The sequence below is a fragment of the Oxyura jamaicensis genome, chromosome 1 (assembly GCF_011077185.1).
Source record: "Oxyura jamaicensis isolate SHBP4307 breed ruddy duck chromosome 1, BPBGC_Ojam_1.0, whole genome shotgun sequence".
Taxonomy (NCBI): domain Eukaryota; kingdom Metazoa; phylum Chordata; class Aves; order Anseriformes; family Anatidae; genus Oxyura; species Oxyura jamaicensis.
Genome location: NC_048893.1, coordinates 150,306,181 through 150,330,391, shown reverse-complemented (window position 1 = coordinate 150,330,391; position 24,211 = coordinate 150,306,181). Strand labels below are relative to the sequence as shown.

The 24,211-nt window shown below is 40.1% G+C and overlaps 1 long non-coding RNA gene across 2 annotated transcripts; it reads left to right on the top strand.

Moving 5' to 3' along the window:
* Positions 1 to 10,007: 10,007 nt before the first annotated feature.
* Positions 10,008 to 15,695, top strand: LOC118162753. Of its 2 annotated transcripts, none has more exons than XR_004748607.1 (4): positions 10,008 to 10,110; positions 11,549 to 11,731; positions 12,174 to 12,213; positions 15,327 to 15,695. It is a non-coding gene; the product is annotated as an uncharacterized LOC118162753 (long non-coding RNA). The 2 variants fall into 2 exon arrangements; XR_004748608.1 differs by having other exon boundaries at positions 10,033 to 10,094.
* The last annotated feature ends 8,516 nt before the right edge of the window (positions 15,696 to 24,211 follow it).

Sequence of the window (24,211 nt, the reverse complement as noted above, 5' to 3'; positions counted from 1 at the left end):
CGCAGAGCCAGCTGTTCTTCTGTGTAAGAGGAATAGCACAAAAATAGCTGTTCTGCTCAACGCTCCCAGCCACATCAATCTCCATAACAGGCATTGGGATCTGTGCGTGACACCCCTCCATAAAATTGCTGCATGATGTGATGGTTGGTTGGCACCCAAAATAGTGTTTGAGCCCTGGATGCCAGGGATAAGCCTTGTTAGTCATTAGTCATTAGTGCCCTGACTGCAGGACAGCCAGGTTTTTGGTGTGACAAGGACAGAGCAGTCTTTGCTCTCCACAGACTCCTGGTTGGTGCTGGAAGCTTGGCTCATTCATCCCTACTTTCTCTGTTGCAATATTTTTTCACCTGAACAGCTAGGGAAGGACATTTGTCTTTCCTAACAGCTTGCAGGACACCCTGGCTCCTGGCTCCATCCCCACTGCCCTCTTCCCCATGGCCATGCACATGTGGAAATGCTCCCACTCCCTTTCCTCCACACCTTCTCACAACCATGATCAAGGGAGACTGCTTCTTCCAGAACCACCAACAGCAAAGTTATTAGAAAAGGCAACGTAATAGGGTGAGAAATGTTTCCACTGGAAGAAGATCACATTTTTGAGATCTATTTGTCTCCTGCTGCATTGTGTTTCCTCTGTTTCTTAACCCCACAATTGCCTTTCCTGTGGTCCATGCCCTAGTGAAACCACTGAGACCAGTGCACTACATTGGGCACCAAACAGAGGGAACATCTGCACCCCTAAAAAGCCTAATGAAAATCTTTTTTTATATTTTGCATGCATGGTTAGACAAAATTCATTATCAGCAATTTGTAAATGGTCCCTAATTTCTCTTAGTCTCATGGTAGTGTTTCCCATTCTCCTTTGCCAGATCTTCATATGTAGCCTCACAGAGTAATGTTTTAACTAACAAAATTTGTCATCTTGCATGTGACATTATTCTGTGGTTGAGTCAACTGGATTAAAGTGAGAAAGGACATAACTGCTGGCTGAGGGCTCCGTGCAGCTCTGACAACAGCCCTGTGAAAACAGAGGGACAAAAGGCAGCAAATGAAATACCCTGCAAGCAGATTAGCTGCAGTGTGCTTAGCATTGCTGTTCTGCCCAGATGACGAAAACAGTTTCTGCTTGTGCTTATATTCTTATTTGTGCTGTGCCAGGATCATGCGCTGGCATCTCTGGAACATGAGTGATGCAAACTCCTTATTCAGACCAAAGAACTGCTCTGAACCTGCAGGTATGTATAGCACAACCTGCCTGTGCTGCAGCCCAGATATCCTGAGCTGGGCATCCAGATACTCAAAGTGACTAACTCAAGTGATATTTGCTAGGGATAACATGAAGAACCAGGGAAGAAATTGTTGATGTTTTTCACTATTCTGGACTTTCCTTGCCATACAGCCCAGTAGGAGTTTGTAGCTGGATTTTTTGGATTTGCTAGTCCATCAAGTCATAGAGTATCCCAGATTGGAAGGGACCCACAAGAATCATTGGGTCCAACTCCTGGGTCAGCACAGGACCACTCAAAATCAGGCAATATGTCTGAGACCGCTGTCTAAACACTTCCACTTCCCTCACTTCCCTGTGTTTTTCGTTTGTTTGCTTGTTTTGTTTTGTGTGTGTGTGTGTTTTATCTGCAATAAATGTAGAGCTCTCTTTTTCCTCCCCTTACGATTTTATCATACTGATCTAGTTTAACAAAGAAATAATGCAGAAACACACACCTATCACAAGATGACTTTCCACGCTGCCCTTGCTCTGAAGTCAGCAAGAATGCTGAAGTCAGGACTGACTTCACGTCAGCACAACTAAACAGATAATCTGGTTTGTTCTTATGGGGAACAGAAAGCTGGTCAATGCAGTCAGTATTGTATAGTGTGCAGTCACCTCATCCTAAGGTAAGTGTTTTGAGCTTAAAACACCACTAACTAGGCCAGTTTAGGCTATAATGGGGGACTGGATACCCAGTTTGGGTGTGGACCCCCAAGCTCAGACAAGTGAAGTAAGGCCTATTGAATTTGCAGTGAAGGTCATAGCTTGTTTTTAGTAACTGCCCTTGGAGTGCTCCTAAAAAATGAATGCAGGCACAAAAACATTTTTATTTTTATTTTTTCCCATCCTTTGGCAACAGTAGCACAAATTCTTGTCGTTCAGCTGATGGTCAGCTTAAAAACAGCTTCACCTTATCTGGTAAATGGAGCTGAGGACAGGTTTTTCTCCAGTGGCTTTTACATCAAGTAGATTAGAAAAGCCCCTGAAGTTTGTATTCTGTACTTCACACTGTAAAAAGTAAGCCATGGTAAATAACCTGCGATAACTCTGTGCGAGCTGATAAGGGCACAAAGGAGCAGGATTTTGAAACTGATAATCTGAAAAATGCATAACCACATGTGTGCACAAGACAAGCGAAACTGATACTTATTAAACATTGTCACAGAGCTGAAGGATCCCTACCAAGTGTTAAACCTCCATCGCTCTGGAATTTGTGCAAATACAGCAGAGACATTCTGCATCCTGCAGAATGAAACTATTCATAATGACTGGTTAAATTGCAACAGATGCATGGAAAAATGATGCTGATACTATTTAAAATAGTAATTTTAATGTTGATTACATCTAAAATATACATTAGAGGCTTCTCACAACATTTTAATTAATTATATACATGCATATATTAGCTTGCTTACAGAGAAATATGATAGAAAACCGTCTCTATATTTTATGCAGAGACCCAGGACTGTCACCTCCGTGTGACAGAGGTTTAGCCACTGGGCTGTAAGGTCTGTCCTTTCTGCTTTCTTTTTCCACTTATTTCTTGGCCTCACCCTGAATATCCTCCCTCTTCCATTTGCTTTCTAATGATGTTAGGAGAAAGCAGTCTTATTGGAAAAAGACATTATCTTCTTCTTGTATATTGTAAAAGAAAGCATATTTTGTTAGCTCTTCATGCACTATCACATGGGAGGACACAGTCTGAGCCTTCCTTACAGCATCAGGGCCCAGAGGGCAAAGGACCCATCACTTCCCGCAGCTCTTTTGGGATAAGACACGAGGTAGGTACCAAGTTGTTGAGGCAGAAACAATATCTGGGCCCAGAAGCACAAACCTAGGCTCCTGGGGACTTTTAAACTAGAAAATTAAAGTGCCTATTCCTCAGGGGTACATAGCAGTGCAGCAGGGGGTGTGCAGGATTTTCTGTGTCAGGCAGCTAATTCCTGTCCAGGTCTTTACGGGTTGTGTCTGGACCTTACACACTTCCTTCTGCAGTGGTTCCAGGACCCATTTATATAACAGACTAATGACCTGTGAAATTTCAGTTTAAAATGCCTTTGGAGAGTTATAGTAAACTTTTAAAATGTAACTGAAGATACATTCCCATTCTGTTTTTACTCTTACTACTCATAAAGTAGAAAGCATTTCATATAAAAAGACTCTAAAACAAATCTCCTCTTCTCATTTTAATTTTACTCAAATAATCTATAAACCATTTTCTATAAAAGCACTGTAAAAAACATGACTTTCTGCTTCTTCGCTATGTCAAGTTTTCAGAGTGGTATGAATTTCTGAGCTTCTGGAGACAAAGGCTTATAAGCAAACGTTGATGCTATCCTAACTACTGTGCTATGACCAACACTGCAGTAACTGAGCACACCAATAAAATACTGCAGTGCTGTATAATTGTCGTATTAATTGGAACATTATTTACAGGGAGGGCTGCCTTCACAGCATGCACCTACTTTCTGAAATGCTCACAGCGCTCAGTACGCAGCAGGCAGCCAACATAAAAGTTCAGTTAAAGAAACAGTAAAATAGCCATCCATATAAGTGCAAGTTAATGAATGGAGTCCTCCTGGCAGGAAGACTTGAATGTGAGCAACCATTTTCAGCTTTGAAGAGAGGTGACCTTAAAAGGCTGACAAACCTCAAAGGTAATGCAGCTTTTACGGCAGTGTTGGTGGGGCATGATAGTTTTTAGAAGAACAATGAACATCAACTATTGTATTAAAATATATTGTACATTATAATTTATATTCTCACAAAGATCCTTTATGGAAACCAGAATCAACCATTTGAATTTGTAGGAAACCACATCACATTTAAATTAACTGCTGAAATAGCATTTTACATACTAAATGCTGTATGTGATAGTTGTTTATGGAGTGTCTCTTTCAAGAAAGTTATCCAGACATCATGAAAAAGAACAGCCACCCCCCTCTTTCTGTGCACCTAAAACTGGCATTAGTGCCAAGTGTTCAACAAAGCAATTCATATATCCAGTGTCCCGATAAAACCCTTTCAGCTGGCAGAAGGGAGATTTTGTCTGTCCCCGTGCCATTGCAGTGTCCAACTGACTTTTTAGTAAATTCAATATATATATAAAAAAATGCAATGCATGCAGGGTTTCTTCAAAGCTTACAGATTTGAAGGATTGTTTTTCCCAAGATTAATGTTTCATTATCGTATATAAAGTATAGCACAGCTACTATGTCATTACTCATTTTTACAACACGAGCTCCAAGCCCACGTATGACTATGCAGTTTATTCATTGCAGGTATACAACACTGAGTGTTGGAAGAGATTTATGGCAGTCAATATTTTCACATGGTGGTTTGTAAAATCTCTTTTATAATTTGCTTCCTAAAATATCCGATCTCTGCAGACTTTTGGAAAGATTGTCCATCCATAACTTTCCAATGCAAAGCAGGAAGATATTTTTTTGCCATTAACGAAGAGTTGCCATTAATCAGGCTTTCATTGCAGGCTCTTTTGATGCGTCATTTGTGATGTTACAACTTACACACAGTCCTTGTAAAATGAAGCCAGTCACTTCCTTAGTGATTATGTGGTATAATAGCAGCCTGGATGCCACTTCATCTGCAATGAACATTAAAACATTTTATGTTAGGTATTCAGAGGAACACAGAACACTCTAGAGCCTAATTTCATCTGCAGATCCAGTCTTTTCCTCAGAAAACACTGAAAATCGGTACTGTATTTCTCTTAAAGTTTTCTGTGGTGCTTTGAATACTGTCAACCAGCTTGTGGTTGTCAGCAAACATCTGTGTACATCCAGGTACCTATCTGAGACAGACTTGCATTGTGGGATTAAGGAATAAACGGGTACCAGACATTGCCTGGGATTCCTCCATGTGTCTTATCCCTCTCAGGCAACCCTGACTGGGTGCAATTGTCAGCCACACACTTATTTAAATGTTCTCTTTAAGTTTAAAAGCTGCACAAAAAGAGAAATAAAGTATACTACTGCTGGTCTTGAAAAAATCAAAGCTGTCAAAATCATTAAACACTTAAATTCTGTGTGTGTGTGTGGGGGGGAAATGAAGTACTTTCCCAACTCAGAGAAAAAGGTTTAAGACATTTGGTATTTGTATCAGGACTGTTAGTGAGTACCGTACCAGGGTAGCAATTTGGTTCCTGTTGGACAGAAATCGCTAGTTCCCACACGGATGTTATCCATCCAATTGTTAATTGCCAGTTCAGTTGTCACATTTCAGGTCAAATCATTTTAGGACCTTGAAAACTGACACTTTGTACTTGTACATTACTTGGTTGCTCCTTGCTAAGTATGAACGGTGAAGGGTAGTAGGAGAAATTCAAAAGGAGTCTTCACTGGCAAAGTTTCAGCCAATGTAGCTTTTTTCAGTGGTCATTCTTTGTAAAACAGTCTATAATGAGATAGTACAGAGGTCTAAATGCCAAAAACCATTGTGCCTATGTTTTGGCTTATGAAAGCCATATTCAATCCTCACTTGTGGATTCCAACGAAATACCTAAATCATCTAAAGATGATACCTAAGTCTGCAGCTGAAAGCCCTTTGATGGACCTGGGTAGCAAAAGGACACCCGAAGAGACGATGTCTGTGCTGTTTGGCTTCATTGCATACCTTGCAAAAAGCTGGTAAAGGGAGCTAGCTGGCAGCTTCCAGCCCTACAGGAAGCTCGGCTGCTTGCACCAGCCCACCAGCCCTCTTGCCTCTAAAATAAATAGGGATCTGCTGACCTTGTGCTTTAAGTGAAAAGGAGATGGATGTAAAATAATCGTTTTGGCTGCCTGAAGAGTGGTAGGCATTCAGATGGGTCAGCCTCATTCAGACATGCCAGATTCCTCTCCAAATGAGAGATGCACAGCTTGCCAGCCCACTTCTTGGGATTGCAGACAATGACAGGGACCAGCACTTAGGGCAAGCAGCACTTTCCAGTGGACCCTGGGTACTAGGATGCAGCTGACAGCCAAGACAAATAGCAAGCCCCAAAGCCAGCAAGACCATTTTGAAACTGTACTCGTGGGCTGGAAAGGGCTGGCTGAGCATCACCAGAAAATTACCCCTTTTTGCAATTATTAATTATCTAAAAAGATACCTATTGGTTATATTTTTTTTTGTCTACCATTGAAAATAAAAACCAAAAATCTCTGATACACATCGTAGAGGCAACAGTATGAAATTGTTTCATAAACTGAATGTTGGTTAGAAAATGATTAGTAACTCATGGCCAGCAAATGACATTCCCAGGAGGCTAGGGGGATGGGGGGATGTGAGAAGGCTGTGCCCCTTCTCCATTAGTATCTGCTGATGTAGCATGCCTCTGCTTTCATCACTTAATGGAACCCGATCTCTAGTGCTCTGCACCTCCCACTTGATCACGGCTGGGCCTGCTGCTGTGCATTGCCAACAAAACCACTACCAGCCCAAAGGAAAAAAGCACCTAGCAATTCAGACAGCACCGAGATGTAGGCAGGTTTTAGGCACGGTCACTTTTTGGGTCCCACATGTGGATTTTAGAAAAGGTACAGTGCTCTTGGAGAGCAATCAGCCCAAGAGCAAGAAAATCCAAATTCTTGACTTCTCTTTATTTCAAAGCCTAGATTTTTCCTCCCAGAGTAGCTGCATTGACCTCAGTGTTCTGTATCAAATTCAGTTGAGATAGGGAATAGGCATATTCCTCCTGCAGTTTCAAACATTGGTGGGATTCCCTTGGCTCTCTGACAAGTATAAAATGATTACATATTGTTGCCAGATTTGTATAAATAGTTACCAGACTTCCTCTGAAAACCCACTGCACTTCAGCAGTGTTTGGAATAGCATTTTGCATTAGTTAAGGCTGTAAATAGTACCATCTTCCAATACGATCTTCCTTACAGAAATGATACTCCATACCACTGGCTCATTATTTCTTTCCAAACAAATCTGCCTCAAAATAGAATTTTTCTTTGTTTCCATTTAGCAAAAAGAATTTTGAAAGAAATAAGGAAAGTCAGTTAAACCTACCTCAAGTAAGGTAGGGCATGTTTCAGTGGGTATGTAAGTTAGACGAGTGTTCCATAACATAGATCAGACCAACTCATATTTGATTCACGAGTGAATCAAGTTACTAAAAGTTCACATTTCAAAAGCAAACAACTATGATGAAAGATTTTTTTAATGTATTTTTTTTTTTTTATGTTACAATGCTGCTGCACAGTTATAATAGAGATAATCCAGACTCAGGCAAACCTGTGGTAGGCCAGATGCATATCACAGCTCTCTGTTGGGCTATATTCTGGCACTGCACCTCTTGCATCCATTTTCTCCTGTTTCTTCCCTAATCCTTGCCAATGACAAAATAAATAAATAAATAAATAATCTATTTTAAAATCTATCATCAAAAATCTATCATAACTTAGTCACTCTTCTTGTTTCTGTCATAAAGTCACAGAAAGTTTGAGTTGCAAATAGGAAATATGAGTTGCCGAAACATGTGAACTCATACTCTCTTTTATTCCCTTTTGTGATTTCTGGAGGCTTTGCAGTTTTAAATGTTGTTCCTGACTCCATATATATCAAAAACTGTTGATGCCAAATGCCAAAATACACAGATGTCATCCATTTAACTGAGTAGATTTTACTATCGGCTATGAGCATTTCATGAGATCAATCTGATATTTTCCCTTAGCACCACTGATTTTTTTAACTCTTCCTTAAGGTAAATAGGTGTTTGGCCAAATTCCCCTGGTTCTACTCTTATGAATTAATTTCATGTAGTCACTTTGGCTATCATGGCATACAGAGAACCACGATGTTTGATTTATTATTTCATTTTAAGAGCTCTTGAAATGCCTAGTAAATTTGATCTTTCTGGTAATTCCTAATACTCCATCTATATCATAGCTATATGCACACCACGTTATAACTTTTCTAGATAGAAAACAAAACAAAACAAACAAACATAAAAAAAAAACACCACCAACAAAAAAAACATAGTCTCCTCAAATATAAAAGAAAATTGAAGATATAAGAACCACACCTCTATACATGTTTTCCTTGGCCTTGAATGTATTTATTAATGCAGGTCATGGATCTAAACCAACATAAGTTAACATAAGTTATTCTTCAGAAATGCTGAACCTTATTCTTCTGGGAGTGTGCAAGTGTGCCTGTGAAAGATGGCTGAGTTTGACAATGATGTCCTAAGCCTGAGCTATATGAAGAATAGTAGGATTATGTTATTACAGACTTAGTCTGTATTTCAGTGTCCAAGGAGCTTAAGAAGGGGCAAAACATTCCCCCATTTCTACCACTTTTTTTTTTTTTTTTCAGAAAATACCAGAGTGAGGAACCAGCCCAGAAGCTCTGTGTTTCAAATGCTGGGGAACAATTAGCTGAGAGCACTAACTACGTGGGCAAGCCTAAATACCCTGCAGTCTCTGTAGGGCAAGGGGATGACATTGCATGACATGCAGTCTTCCACTTTCAAACATGGCACTTGGAGACAGAGAAAGCCTTTCTGGTCAGATGTGGTGCTTGCAGGACAGAATTCTAAGGAAACTGGTTTGACTGAGGAGACTCCTGCATGCAGTCTGGGACAAGGAAGGCACTGTGCCCCACTCAGGACAGATGGACAGAGGCAGGGAAAATACCAAGGCTGGGGAGAAACCTTTATTCTAAACCTGTGCAGGGCTCCCTGACTTGAGGCTCCTGCAGGAACATGGCGTTTTCCACCTGCTGCATTCAGTCACTCACGTTAGGAGATGAAAGCAAATGTCTTGTGCAGGACACTACAGCCAGCCTAAGACCAGTAAAGGCAACTGCTAGTGAGCAGAGCTCATTTGGTAGCATTCCCAGATCTTGCCAATGAGCAGCATGGCACATACCAGCAGTCATTCAGCAAACTAAGCCAAAGCTCTATTATTGATCTCAAATGTCCTCTCCTTTTCCCAGCAAGGCACTGGAAATAGCATAAGGCTCTCCACTCACTTGGCAGTGCAGCCTACCGACACAGCAGGGAAGTGACATGGGACTCATCACATGGCAGAGACAGATGGGCTCTTCCTGCTCTCTACCTCCTCCCTTCGCCTGTGCTTACTTGAATGCTCTCCTCCCCTTCTCCTGCAGGCTCAGCTTCAGCGTCTAGATAAGCACACCAGTTTTTGAACATTTCCACAGACTACCAAGACACTACAGGGGACGTTGGCATTGGGCTCGTCCCTGAAGGTCCTCCACCAGGTGGCTGGCTGCTTAAGGCATATTGCCCCTTGTTGCTGAAGGAGGTGGAGGCCCAATTAAAGTCCTCTGAGGGACTCCAATTATCAGGTAGGTCTGCCTGTCTCAGCAGGATGGAGTACAGGCCACAGCTATGAAGAAAATACTCTCAAGATACTAACATCTGCTGAAATGTGCAAAGGCAGTAGTCAACAAAAAGAGAAAAAGCAAAGGAACTTTCATTATGGCTGTTCCTGATGATTTTTGCTGTGTCTGGGGCTCCCCACACCCCGTCCTCCTCTAGAGAGAGCATAATTTGGTTCAGTCTGGAGAACGTGAGGTGAAGTAAACCAACTCAGTGGAGACAGTTCAAAGGTAATTAGCTGAGCAGAGACAGAGAACAGACTCCTGGGGCTGAAGTTAAGGAGAAAACAAGCCTGGAGATGCATGAGAACTAGTACCTGAAGGACCCGAAAGAAAGCCTTCTAATTCACTATCACAGGTGTGATCACTTGAGCTGAGACAGGTGGGAGTAAGAGTTACTTCAGATCTGCAGGGCAGAGTCTTCAGGTTAACTTCTCTACTTGGAACTACTATGTACCCCAGCAGAAGGACAACAGTACTTAGAATTGCAGGTTTGTGATGATCTCCTCTCTCAACTTGTATTAGTCCACAGCTGTCTGTTGTGGGGTTCCTTTCAGGCCCGTCATGATATGTGGGGCTGTTTGTGTCAGACAGCCTTGGAGCAGGGATGAGGCAGAGTGGCCATTGGGAGAATCAAATAAGACCTTCTACTCCATCTGACAAAACCATCAGATACACAAGTTTGGTTCCAAAATATCTTGGATCTGTCTTACTAATCATAATTTGTGTGTGCTATGGCTATGGGCCAAGGCTATAGCGATCAGTTACCTTGTTGTCTGATAGCAATTCTCTCCTCTTTTTGTCACTGGTAATTGTCCTCTTGATCGCAGCCATGTGGTCATTGCTATTATAAGGAACTTACGAAATGCTAATAAGGGCTTGTTTGTTTGCCTCACTGCTACCTTGAGGCACTTCTCTTGTGCTTATTGCCCATCATTAAAGCCTGTCCTGCCTCCCCTGGGTCTCATTGCCCAGATAAGCTCTGTGGCCCCAGGAGACACTTTGCATAGTTTAAAAATTAGCACTCAGGCTGAAGACGGGAGGATTGCCAGCTAGTCAAGCAGCACTAAAAATCATTTATTTTTTATTCTGCCTGTCTCAGTGATCCACCTTCCAAAAGCAAATTATATGCTTCAATTTCCAATGTTTTCCCAATTCTTGCCTTACTGCCCTGTACTGTCTATTGAATTTTATTCTTAGTTGTACAGATCATTGCACTGTTACAATGAGATATAGGCCTTAATTCTCCTAGTGCTCTTTCTGTTTTGTTTTGTTGTTTCATTTTATTTATTTTTTTAATTCTTACTAAAATAAAATGGGAACTAAATAAACTAAGAGGTGGGTAGAAGGGAATAAGGAGGAAAAGATAAAAGCAAGACTAATGGGACACTGAGGAGGAAGATTAGGGAAAGGAGAGAGTAGGATTAGCAGATGGGCCAGGATTCAGCTGAAGTCAAGCTGTGTACATGGACTATTTACCTCACTGCTCTCTGGGGGGTGTGAAAGAAGTCAGCTGAATCTGTGGAAAGGATTTCTCTGTCGTCTAGAGAGCACTCCAAACAGAAACAGGGTGCATAGGAGGTCATTCAAGCCCATACATTGCATATTTAATCATAATTTCCTCTAATGCAAGGCTTATTGCCATAGGCATGCTTTCCATTTTATGCATCCCTCCCTTGGGCTGCACATAATTCTTTATATTGTGGCTGACATTTGGGCATCTAAATTACAGCTCTCTGTCTTGCCTTGCAGACTGCAATGACTTTCTTGGCTTTAGAGTATTTGCTGTCCAGATGGTTGCTGTCAAACAAGAAACAGGTGGCAGCACTAACGTGTGGTTTGCCTATAAATTTCTTCAGAAAACAAGACAAAATTGCAAAATGTTCTTAAGCTGGATGGTCTGTGTTATTAAAAGTTGTTTCATCATAGGTAGCTTACTAATCTCTGTGGGACTCAGGGAGAGAAAGCCTTAAAGAAGTCTGTGTGCAACTTGAAGACAACTATTTCTCTGACTTGCACGATCTTTCTCCAAGCACCTGACACTGACCTTTTGGGCCTGGCTCCCACCTCCTGTAATTTCTTCTCTCTGCAACTCCTGCATTCGTTTACAGGGTGAGTGCCCAGCAATGGATCTGACTGCAGCAACAGAGAGGGCACTGGTGAAGTGAGCACAGAGGAAGGTGAGGAAAGCCCAAGGAGACGTGTGGGTGCTCTTTGGGTGCAGGACGCCATCACCCGCAGGCAGGCATCTTCATTTAATCTCAGTCATGCATTCCCTCCACTAGATGGTACTAGGGCAACACATTTGTCTTTGCAGGCTTTCCCAGTGATGATAACCATAATAATAACCTTCATGTAGAATCAGTAGGCTTTTCTAACTACAAGAAACTTCTGGTAACAACCATAAAACTTTCAAGGTGAAATGCTCAGAATTTAGTAAGGACCAGAAGATGGGTGTCCTGAGCAATCCTAGCTTGCTGTTGCATCTATTATGACAATGTTTAATTGCATATATCATGTTTCTTTTTTCAATATTTTTTCCTTTCTCCTCTAGGGGCATGTGTAATGCAGAACGCTGTTACACCAAACACATGGTAAGAATTATGTTAAAATTAGACCCTATCACTACCTTCTTCCCCAAAGTTACCATTTAATGATAATTAAATTCATTTTCCTGTCCTCACCAACACATACATTGCTTGCTGCAATATCTGGCATCCAAATCAAGGCAAAAGTAATCCTGGTAGTTTATTGGTGTCACTGGCAGCCAGCAGCCCAGTAAATGATAGTGTCTATGATTTCAAAATATTCATATATCTTACACAGATGTTTTTAATACTGGGACTTCTATATCTTTGGGATTTTTTTCAAGAGGAAGGGTGAGTGAGCACGTGGAGAGGAGCGAATCTCCATGTTTGTAGTGATACCACAGTTCTTACATCCTAGGTGGAGTGCAGTACTTTATTCCATGGACAGGACTGTGAAAATCTTTGTCTATTTGAGTTGTAGGATCATGTGAGGGAGATGGGCTGCATTCTGCCATTCTGCTTCAAGACAAACAGAACTGCAACTTTGCAGCTAAAAATGCTACACAGCAATAAAGGAACAAGCTCCCAGTCTGCACTGGAATCTTTGTCAGCTCATCAGATGAGCACAAAGCTGTCTGAAAGAAAAAAAGAAAAAAAAAAAAAAAAAAAAAAAAGGACTAAATAAACACCTCACTATTTAGGCATGCTGGCCACACCACCAAGTCTCTCAGACTTTTAAATCCAAGAATCACTGAACTTCTTTGGAAGAAAAATTTTCAGACTGACTGCAAAAATTAGCCACAATTTCTTTCATTTAAAACCTTTTGACACTTGGGCTCAATCTTGAATACTTATCCACAACTTTTGAATCACCTTCATTTTATTTGTTGGATTTACATGTATGTTGACACTTGTCTCTGTTTTCTGTGTATGCGACTGGATATATATCTCTTCTCACATCCTATGACTGTAAGACCTCCTCGAACTCTAGAAAAGAATCTGAAGAGACAAAATGAAAAGATAATGTACCCTTCACATTATTTCTCACTTATAATTCTAGAAGCTTTTATTGGTCATTAGTGTTATACAGTAATGTGTGAGATTCCTCAGGAAGCTTCAGGTTGACAGTATCAATCTCTGGCCAAAGTGTATGTAAGATGTTTTGAGGGCATTTTTAATGAAGAAAAAGGGGATTTTCATAGATGTCATTTTTTAATGTAAGTATTTCAGAATTCTATTAAAAAAGCTACTTGAGGGAAGACAGTTGGAGTTAGTTCCATCAGCATTAAAGCAAGATTAATTTTTACTTTTTTATTTTTTTTTAGAGCTGGTACCATTTTTTATGCATCTAAAGGACTTTTCTGCCTGCTAGCAACTCTTTACTTTCTAATGAACCTATGACTGACAGAAAGTTGAGCTTTTCTTTCCTCCCACTAATACCACCATTGTGTGTGCCTTGTTAACCAGTATTGTGTATCAGTCACAAGCTGACTCCTTTGTGTCTTTGTAAAGTATCAATTTAGTCAGCATTATCTACCGGGGAGACAATGGCTCTGGTAAACCCAACGCAAAATCCTGTAACATCATAAGCCCTAAAAACACTGGTCCAGCCAGGAAGGCTTCAGCTCTCAGGAGGCAGCGAGGACAGAGCAGGGGAGCTGGCTGCCTGTGCGAAGGGGCAGGTGGACATCAGGGCAGGACTGGCCATGGTGGCCAACCACAGCACAGGAGCAGCTCAGGGAACATCTTTTCTTGGGCCACTGGTGGGGTTGCTGGGCTGGAATAAACCTATGTCACTCAGATCTGTCTTCCAGCCCAGCTTCTACTTGTCTACGCTGACATTTGACGTCACTGACAAGTTCCGAGTGCCAATTTTGATTTTTGCTTAATCAGTTTTTCCAACAGTAAATTCATTTCTCTGTGCTGAAGAAACAAAAGCAAACCCCATGACAGAACCTAGCAGCTTGGTTGCTGGCCCTGGCACTCTGCAAGAAGTTTACGGCTCCTGATACTTGTAGACCTCTGTTCGCTCCCCATCCCTCTCCAGGTAGGCTTAAAAGGGAAGGGTAGGCCAGCTTAGGCTCTCCTTTCATGTTTTTTTTTTTTACTGCCTGGGCAATGGTCAGCAGAAACACCCAGCCCCCATTACACTAGAGAGGGGGAGGGCAGCAGCTCTGTGGGGGTTCTGTGTCTTTGGATGAAATTGTCCCTTTGTTAGTCCAAAATAGCGCAAATTGGGCAACTTTCCAAGCATGCAGTGAAAGACGTCTGTTTGAGACAGTGCTTAGAGAAGGCTGAGGATGGAGGGCTGAAAAAGAGGTGCCTGACTGGCTGGGTTCCCGCCGGCGTGATTAATGTAATGTTGCTGGGATTTTACGGCATTATTAATGAAGTGCTAGGGGGGCCTGGAGCACTGGAAAAACATCTTTGGAAAATTATTACTAAAAATCTGAATTGGTGCACCTTTCCTATTATTATTTTCTTTCTTTTCCTTGCCCGTAGATTCCTTATCGTGCTGGAGAAGGGCTATAAATACTAACCATGGGAGCAAGGCCACGCAGGCGCTGCTTCCTCCGCCTCCCCAAGGAGCAGCGGCCCTGATGATGGTGGGCTCTGGGTGCCACCAGCCCAGGGGGGCTTTGCCTGGGAGCTTCACCCACCGAGCCCCTCCTGGCTGATTTTTTTTTTTTTTTTTTTAATTTTTGTATTGGCTTTGCCATACCTTGTTGGGTTTGTTTTTTGGATATATTTTTTTTCTAAATCTTCAGCTCTTGAGATCTGTATTTCGATCGTGTCATCTTGTCTGACGATGGCAATGGTGGGTTTGGTTTTGGGGCGTGTTTTTGGTGGTTTTGTTGATTTAATTTTATTTTTTTTTTAATGCTGTGCTTTCAACCAGCCTTTGCCTGTCTGAAGCTTCCCGTTGCTAAGAGACTTCTCCCCTCCGCCCTTTTAGCAACCCGGTTGCCATAGTGCTGCCAGCCTCTGCTGGCAAGTAGCAGAGAGCAGTCATTACTCACCCCCACACCCCCCTAAAAAGAATTAAAAAAAAAAAAAAAAAAAAAAAGAATCGGGGCTGCATGTGTAAATACACCTTTTTTTCTTATTAACTCATTTCGGGACCTGGCGGGAGGATCCCTGCACACGCTGCAGCTGCACATTGCGGTATTTTCTTGCAGAAGTTCTTGGCTTGGTCTCTGCGTTAAAACAACACGAACTGCAGTGCTGACTCATGGACACCTGTGACGTTGTTCATGGCAGCAACAGATATTTGAGGATACGCTTTCCAATACATGGTTTGTACCTGTGCGACTGGCATTGCACCCTCCCCGAGTGTAATTCATTCCAATGTAAGCTCTGCAGTTTTGCAAATCAGATTATCGTTCCTTAGGAACCCTGATATATGTCTGGAGCTTTTCTCTTGCAGTACTTCTTACATAGAGTAAGAGCATACTTAACTAAAATGTGTGGTGTGCCACCATCAAAACCTGAAGGAACACATCCTGTTTGAAAGCTAGCTTTTCAAATGCACACAACCAAATTTGTATGAGGAATCCTTCCCAGACCAATAGTCTCTCCCATTTTTTTTTAAGAAAAAACATATCCCCAGTGATTTGGGTGAGAGGAAAGTTAATGTCAGCCCTAAAACACACTGAACAAAAAAGAAAATCTAACATCTTTCCACTTAGAAAATGGTGAGCTTTCTTGTTGTCATTCTGTTGATTGCTACAGGGTAACAGGGAGCATGGCAATATGGACTTGCAGGTCTCTCATCAGCCATGCTATCCACTACACCTAGTTATGGAAAAAAAAATATATATATATGTATTTGACTTCTATATAAAAATGAAAGTGTGCATAAAAAACTATCTTTAAAATGTCCTGCTAATAAAGAATTTGATAGTATAAGGTTAGCCACGTGAGAGCATAATTTGTGTGAGTTAACTGTGAGATTATTTTGGGGGGAGAGAGGCTTTTACCCCAGTGAATGTTAAAAGCAGTACTTGAGTTTGACATAGGATAGCTTCAGTTATTCTGTGATTTTAGTTTCCATTAATCACCACAAAACCCTCCACCTCGGTTGTCAGTATAATGCCTCTCTTAACATCCAGAGAACTTTCTTCCCACGTTCTGCAGTTGGTGAGATATTGTGCTAATAAATGCAGCGAGGAGCTAGACTCCGTGTCCTCAGATGCCCTTCCATTTATCCAATCCGGCATCTGCCTACTTGAACAAGTGCATCAGATACAGGCAGCCTGCCAGCTATTAAAATGTTACACCTACCGCCATGAAGCTAAATTGTACATTTTGTTTTCCCTTGTCCTTGAAAAGGGCTCACTCCTGAAGTCAGAGGAACGTGCTTAATGTCTGCTTGTCTTAAATTCCCTCTTTACCCAACTATCCATTCCCTGATTTGATATTTTATATTCTCTTCTCTTCATGCTATTTTGGGGAACAATAAATATCATTGTGCAAGGAAAGACATTTAAAAAAGAACCTTTGTCAATGGTATGGAAAACAGATTTCAAAATCCATTTCGACTCTGATGAACCATAGAAATAAAATATGGTGAAAAAGATAAAGAAATTGGATTGTTTCATTTTTTTTTTTTAATTTTATTTTTTTTCCAGTTAGGATGTTCTTATTCTTCTTGGTAGTTGACCTGAGATAACTTCATCTGAGGGGTTCCTGTGCTGTGGTCATAATGTAGACTTCTCTGAGAAACACTTTGGTCTCAATAAATTGGCATTTGCTTATTGAAAAAAAAATACCTTCTTAGCGTTACTATTTGCTATTCTAAAGGAATGTGGCTGTGTTCAATAAATTAGAAATTAAAGGTCTATGGTAAAGATATTTTAGTTCTGGAAATATTGATTTAAAGGAAAATATTTCCCAATTTATTATGTGAAGATCCTTGCCTAACCACAGAATTAGGTGAAGATCCATACCCTCACTCAGATTTCTTTTGTTCTAGACTTCATTTCATCTGGAAGAGAAATTACTGGAATAAAGGTTAAATATCCAAATCAGAAATATTATTGCTTGTGTTCCTTGATGTTTGAAATGGTAATAGAACAAATTGAACATTAACCTAGTAGGACCAAGGCATCTCTATTTGCCTGGTTTTGACATCTGAATTGGGCAATAACTTTTCCTTGCTGAAATTATGCAATGGTTGTTAGTCAGTCTCTCATTTCCTCAAGCATTTGTGCACAGATTACATCCGCATATTATATTTTATTATGACTCATTAAAATGCAAATCGACAGCAGTGTGCTATCACAGTTCCAGGATAGATCCACATCATTAAATGGGTCTACATTTTGATAACTTTCTCATAGCCAACACAGCACATGACCTTAAACACACATTGACTTCTCGCTTTCTGAGTGTCTGAGCAAGGTTAGCTTTACGCATTGTTAGTCTCTCTGTACCTCTACGTCTCTACTTGTTGTGTGCAAGTCCTCTCCTTCATATTTCTTTCCATTTTTCTACTTTTTTTTTTTTTCTTCATGCTCACCTGTTCTCAAGGTAGAATCACTGCCTCATGGTTTAGATACTTCCATGAGAGCTGTCTGATTCCTATACATCATCTGACTATCACAGTCCCAAATTTTTTCTCTACTCGCATAAAACCTGCATCGCTGTTTTTCCTGTGTCACTTCCATGTCTACTAGTTTCTTGCACTATTCTCTCTTCCTATCTGAATCTCTCCTCCAATCCTGTCTGATGCAGTTATTTGATTCTCTACAAGACACTCCCAGTCACCTAAAATGTTTATCAGCAAATGCTTCCACCATCCGTAAATTCTGAAAGACAAGATATCAAACTGACCCAACAGTACATTGTCCTTATGGATGGTGCCAGACAGGACATTTACTTTGTCCCTTAAAACCTTTACATAATGATAACTTTACATCAGCACAATTTCCATTTTGCTGAGTCTTAGTTACTCTGGCACTAGAATTAGATTATAGGAAATTGTTGTTTCTCACCAGTTATATGCCTACCCTGTTCCCCTGTTTTCTACCATTGACCATACTTTGATATTATGATGATGATTTTCCTTGCCACCCAGCCTATATTTAAAAGAACTGTTCTGTAAAATTTCTTCCCTTGGACGAGTTAAAATTCCTTGATCTTAGCATCTATTTCTTGAGCATTTAATGTAAAACCTAAAATTTGAATCCCAAGATTCAAATATATATTCCTTTGCTTAGAGAAGATTACTGTGAAGGAATGTCCAGTTTTAATTCAGAGCAGCAATCTACCTCTGTCAAAGACCCCTCTCTACTGACAGGAGGAGTCATATTCATCTTTCAACTCCACCAAAAGAATTACATCCCCAAATCATGGGCTTTGTATTGACACACTTCTTTGTGCTGCTGGCTTAATTTCTTGTGTTCCTGGAGCTTGGTGCCACTGGTACAGGATCTGTGGATTTCTCTGAGTATTAATATGGACATCAAGTTACTTGAACTTAGCCCATGGTTTTGGGAAGACCTATGTTTACCTGGCCACAGACAGAGAAGGCAAACAAAGATATGAGTCCTGAAAAATGAGATGTTGACTCTAAACTTTCACCTGCTACCAGAGTCACAGCTAGGATTAGCTGAATCTGGGGCTACCGTGACTTAGTTTAGATGGTTGTGACTGAAGAAGGTTGAGGCATTCTGGCTGCTTTCAAAATAAATATGTTGATCATCTGCTCTCATTGGCTCCCACTCCAGTTGGCTTACTTGAGTCTTTAAAAGTAGCATGTCTGTTTGTCATGCACCTGGTGTAATTCTATTTTTGTACTACTATGAGGCATTTTATAAAGCATATAAATCATGCCAAGTACTGCAGTATTTTCAGCATGTATATGTGCATGTAATACTAGCACATAGCCCCAAAGAAAATCATTTGTCAGAATTATAGATCTCTAGATATTCATTATTCACCATTGTTTGGATTTCTGTTCAAAACATTTTATTATCCTTTCAGTATGATAGCAGTTTTCTAGACCATTGTGCAAGCTTTAGTGTTACTTAGCAGTTAATCTCACCCCAAAATGGAATAACAAGCTTCTTTGTCTACTCAGATTCACACTGTTTGCTGTTTGATCTGATCAAAGAAAAAGTAACTCCATTCATTTTTGTAGTACTGCTTTTCTTTCCACTGGTCTCTCAAAATACTAATATAGTGCATGTACAGCTGTGTGTGTGTGTAACAACATACAAGAGGTTATAAGCTTCAGTCTGAAACAATGTGTGCTAGGAAATAATAGTATCCATTAAGAGTAAATAAGAGAAACTGCAGAATGTTATGTGGAGGTTTTGAAGGACTGGACAGGATCCATAGATGCTCAGATGTTGCTGTGATGGAGGCCTTCATAAATGAGTGGATAGATAAATATTGTATTTATCTTTCACTTTGTTTGTTTGTTTAAGCTTTGTGTATATGAGATTTCTTTCTCAAGTAATAAACATCTAATGAGGTTCTTCTTAAACCAATGATGACTTAAGGTAAGTCATGTTAGTGTGAACAGGATGAACTTTCTATTCCTTTTCTAGAAAAGTGATTGTTTAGACCCATCTATATCTATTTCCAATCCACTCCTTCCATGCCTTTCAACTGGAGATGTCTAAGTAGAATTCTTTCTTCTCTCTACAGAGGATAAAATGTAATAGGCCACAGCTTCAGAGATTGTGTTTTTTTTTTGTTGCTCTTGCCATGTTTTTTGTTTGTTTGTTTGTTTGTTTTTGTTGTATCATTCTTTTTCTTTTTTTTTTCTTTTTTTTTCTTTTTTTTTTTTTTTCTTAGCCTAATTCCCTATTCTCCTGTAGATTTGTATTTCAGATTTTAGCCAGAGGCACAAAGTGCTTCTCACAGCATCTCTTGAAACTTCTCAGTCCATTCCATGAAAATCAGCATGAATGTTCTTGACTCATGGGATTCCTAGAATCGATAAAAGCCTACAAGGGCAGCTACTAAGTGAAAAACCACAAAAAGAAAAAACTAAAGTCAAGTTGTCTACAACTCAGACTGCCTTTTCACCTTTGGTGAGAAAGTCCATCCTCTTATCTCAGAATCAAGGCTTCTGTCCAGTTTTCACTGGAGACAGTGTAAAGTTTTTTTCTGAACTTGAGTGAGAACTGCATCGGTCCCCTGCATTCTTCTACTGTATAACACGTTAAGAGTAAGCACTTATGTGTAGCCAGGCCATGGCAATACACCAGATCACTATTTCCTTCCCAGAATAAGCAATTATCTGGCAATGTTTCATGCTTGTACATTTCTTTAAGGCTTTTAATGCTTATCAAAACTTTAAGAATGGAGATTGTATTTTTCAAGACACCATGTGCATCTCGAAGCCTAACTTTCAGTCTAAGTCAATTGGGCATTCAAGTCATGTTGGCAAAGAAGAAAAAACTTCCTGAGCCTTTGAGGTAAGATTTACAATTTTTATCATTCTTCTCTTTCTTTTCAGTGTCACGTTCTTGACATCTTGCTCCATTCTATCAGTGCAAGATGAATGTCAAATTAATTTCACCTGGCCTTTTATGATTTGTCTTGCTCTGTAAGATCCACTGTTCACACAAGGAATAACAAAGAGTAACTACTGACCATTAAGATAGGAAATAGAACTAAAATTTATCATTATTACAAAATAAAACTTATCTGCATTTTTACATGCCTGTAAATATGGTATTTCATAAATAGATCAGAAACTTTTCATATCCCCAAACTTAGTGTCCACAGGCCATGATATATGGAGGCAACCAAGCTTCAGTCTCTAAGGTAGGTTTCAGTAGAAATTCAGACACCTAAATTTAAACTGAGAGTCTTTTAGTATCTGGCCATAGACAATACAGAATAGATAAAAGTGTTTGAGAACAATATACTCCTTCACTTCACCATTCTCCACCCCTGGCATTGGAAAACCTTATAATGAGGCTGGCTGGTTCCCTAAAAAATCTTTGTTCACACATTGCCCCTACCTGGTCACTAAGGCCTCCTCATGTATTTGAAAGACCTGAAGTTGGAGACTAGAACTGAGGATGCTGGTAAAGGCATGTGTAAGTCTTGTGTCTGCAATAGGTTTTAAAATTACCCTGCAAAGTGGCTAAAGACATCTTACAGCAATTGTACAAGTGCTTGGAGAACAGAAATCTTGGTGAGGGAATTTCTGTTTGAGATCTTTGGGAAAATTTAATGCTCTTACATTTTCAGTTCTTAACTGAAATACTTGAATGGGAACACTGATTCATAATGTTTCCTTCTGTGGCATCTACAGAAATTAAATAATATCTCTATAGGGCAAAAAAGGCACCTCTAGAGGGCTGTCTCTCTCCACTTTCCCCACAGGGACCATGGGAGGCTAAGTATGGAGGCACCTCATGTAGATGCCTTCATCTAGGTGGCATGATTTTTTCTAAGTTTTGTATGTGCAGGAACAGACTTAGATGTTGAACTAGAGTTTCCAGGAGATGTAGGATAAACTTCTGCTCTCTTTCAGTAAACCAAAGTTGGTTCCTAAAACAGAGAGAAGAATGAAGCTTCCTTCACCCATTCCCTATGGTAAGTGAAGGAGAAATGGAATAACCCAGCAGAGGACACAGACTGCAGTAAATGTATATGTGGTCTGACACCATGTAGTTCAAGACCTTTTTTTCAGGAAAACACCAGGAAAGAGCAGGCCTATTGAGAAAGAAGTGGGGATTGTTTACATACTTGTGTATACACTGTGTGCACAAGTAGTTGTACCCTGACTGCCTTATGTTCCTGCAGGAAAAGTGCCACACAATTCGTGCTCTTTGAATGTAGTGTTTCAAAAGCAAAACCCAGACAGTGTTCATGGTGTGTTTTGTTGGTTTTGTTTGTTTGTTTGGTTTGGTTTGGTTTTATGGGACATTGAAATAAAGAAACTGTGTAATGTCCAGTCTAATGTGCAATACTTACATATTTTTCATCTTCTCAGGTTATATTTTTTGTTACACAGTTAGTCAGTTTGAAATCCCTGTAACAGAAACTTCCCTGTTTCCCCACCTTTGCTTGCTCTCAGTTTGCCAGAGGTATAAATCTTTTCAAAATAGCAGCTCTTCCTCCCCAGAGAATCTATTTATGTGATACAATAACTACAAAAATAAACACATAGATAGCAACAGACTGAATTCAGATTTTTTTTCACACTGTAAAACTAAGAAGGCAAAATTTTAGCTTTCATCATGCCAAGGGCTTCCAGAATACTCACAGCAATCACGAATCTCTTCAAATTACTTTAAATGTAGCTGTTTAACCTTTGAAGACCTTATACTAGGATTTGACAAACTATTTTCAACAGTAAATTAACAGTATTTTCCACTCTTCAGTGGCCTTTGTTTCAGATGTTAGCAGATAATTTCATGTTTAATGCAGGATATACATTCATTTAGAGATATGTAAAAGAGTTTTCAAAGTAGCTGCTGTGAATTAAGAATAAGTACTGTATTTATTCTAGGATGTTTCTAAAACCTAAGGATTTTCAGCAGTGAAGTTCGGAAAACCCAGCGCTGCCTTTAGCGCTGCAAGTCTGTGTACTCTGCTTCTGGTCATACACCCTGCTGCTGTGATTTCTCCCCAGCCAGCTGCCGCTTGGGCCACACTGAACCAGCGTGGGGCTGCTACACCCATGAGCACCGACAATCTAATTGGACTTGGCCATTTCCACCTGATTAAACTCACATTGGAAATCAGCTGTTTTGGTGGTGACATTCATCTGATACTGTGCGAATTTTCACTGCATTCTGCTATGCAGAAGTCCAAAGGTAAAATATCATTAAAGAGCATCATTTTCCGGAGTTGATATGCTGAGTAGCAAAGGCAATTCACTCATTCACTCCTTTGCCCATAGGTGAAGATACATGACTGGCCAAGGAGTGTCAGTGGAAATGTAAGGGGGAAGGGAAAGGACATGAATATTTTTACTGGGAAACATCATTTTCCATAATATGGGGTTTTGGCACATTTAGGATTCTGCATCAGAAGTGCTTTGGATTTCAATGAACTGGACAGCTGGAATAAGCAGGTGCAGAGAATACCAGGCTGTGGGCAGCACAAGGTCTCCTTCCCATCCCATTGGTATTTCTGCAGGTCATGGGTAAGAGCTAATCTATCAGTTTTGGTTAGTTAATTTGTAGTTCTGCCTACATCTATCTGTTTGGTTAGTGAATTTTGACAAAAATGTAATATTGTTTCTCTCCCCCCTCTGTCCATGACACCCTACAAATCACCTACAAGGGAGAATGCAGGACAAAAAACAAAAACCACCACCAACAAAAAACAACAACCAAACAAAAACAGAACAAAACAAACAAACAAAAAACCTGAAATGGCTACAGCAGTGCAGTGAAAGTAGGGAAGTTCAGAGCTAGAGAAGGGCAATGCAATACTCCTAGAGAAGAGAATACATTAATTATATGGACAGTTTTATTTATTTAGTCTCATGTTCTCATACAGTTTTTATTGATCACAGAACAGTTTAGCATACCAGCAGAAATGCTTTTCTGCATCCCAGTGGGTATTACTAAAACTCCAGCAATATTTTACATTCATTGAGGTCAAGAGAATCTGTTACATGTGCTTCCATTGCAATATCCAATTTTTAGCAGAACTAGTCAGCATTAGTTTCCACAGATGAATGCATGTGAGGGTTTAATAGCTGTAAATGGCAGATTACTAAATATTGATGGATTAGTTTAAATCTCAAATTCAATAAACCAAGGATGCCAAACATATCAAGACAGCTTTAATGTCTCTTCAAAAATATTGATCATTGCATTGCTGATTTTTTACAAAGCCTTCAGTGAGACCAAAATATCTATACATTCACTGATAGTTGAAATGTTGATTGCAAGTTTTATGCAGAAGAAAATACCACATAAAAGTAATCTTTCATTCCATAATACTTCTTTCAGAGGGTTGGGGTAACAATACTCTACTGTATTCTCTTTCCTCCAAATAAAATCAACAGCCAGCATTTTCTTTTCACAAAAAGTGGTGTCAAGGTTGGAGTCTCAATCACATGCATGGAACTTGTGTG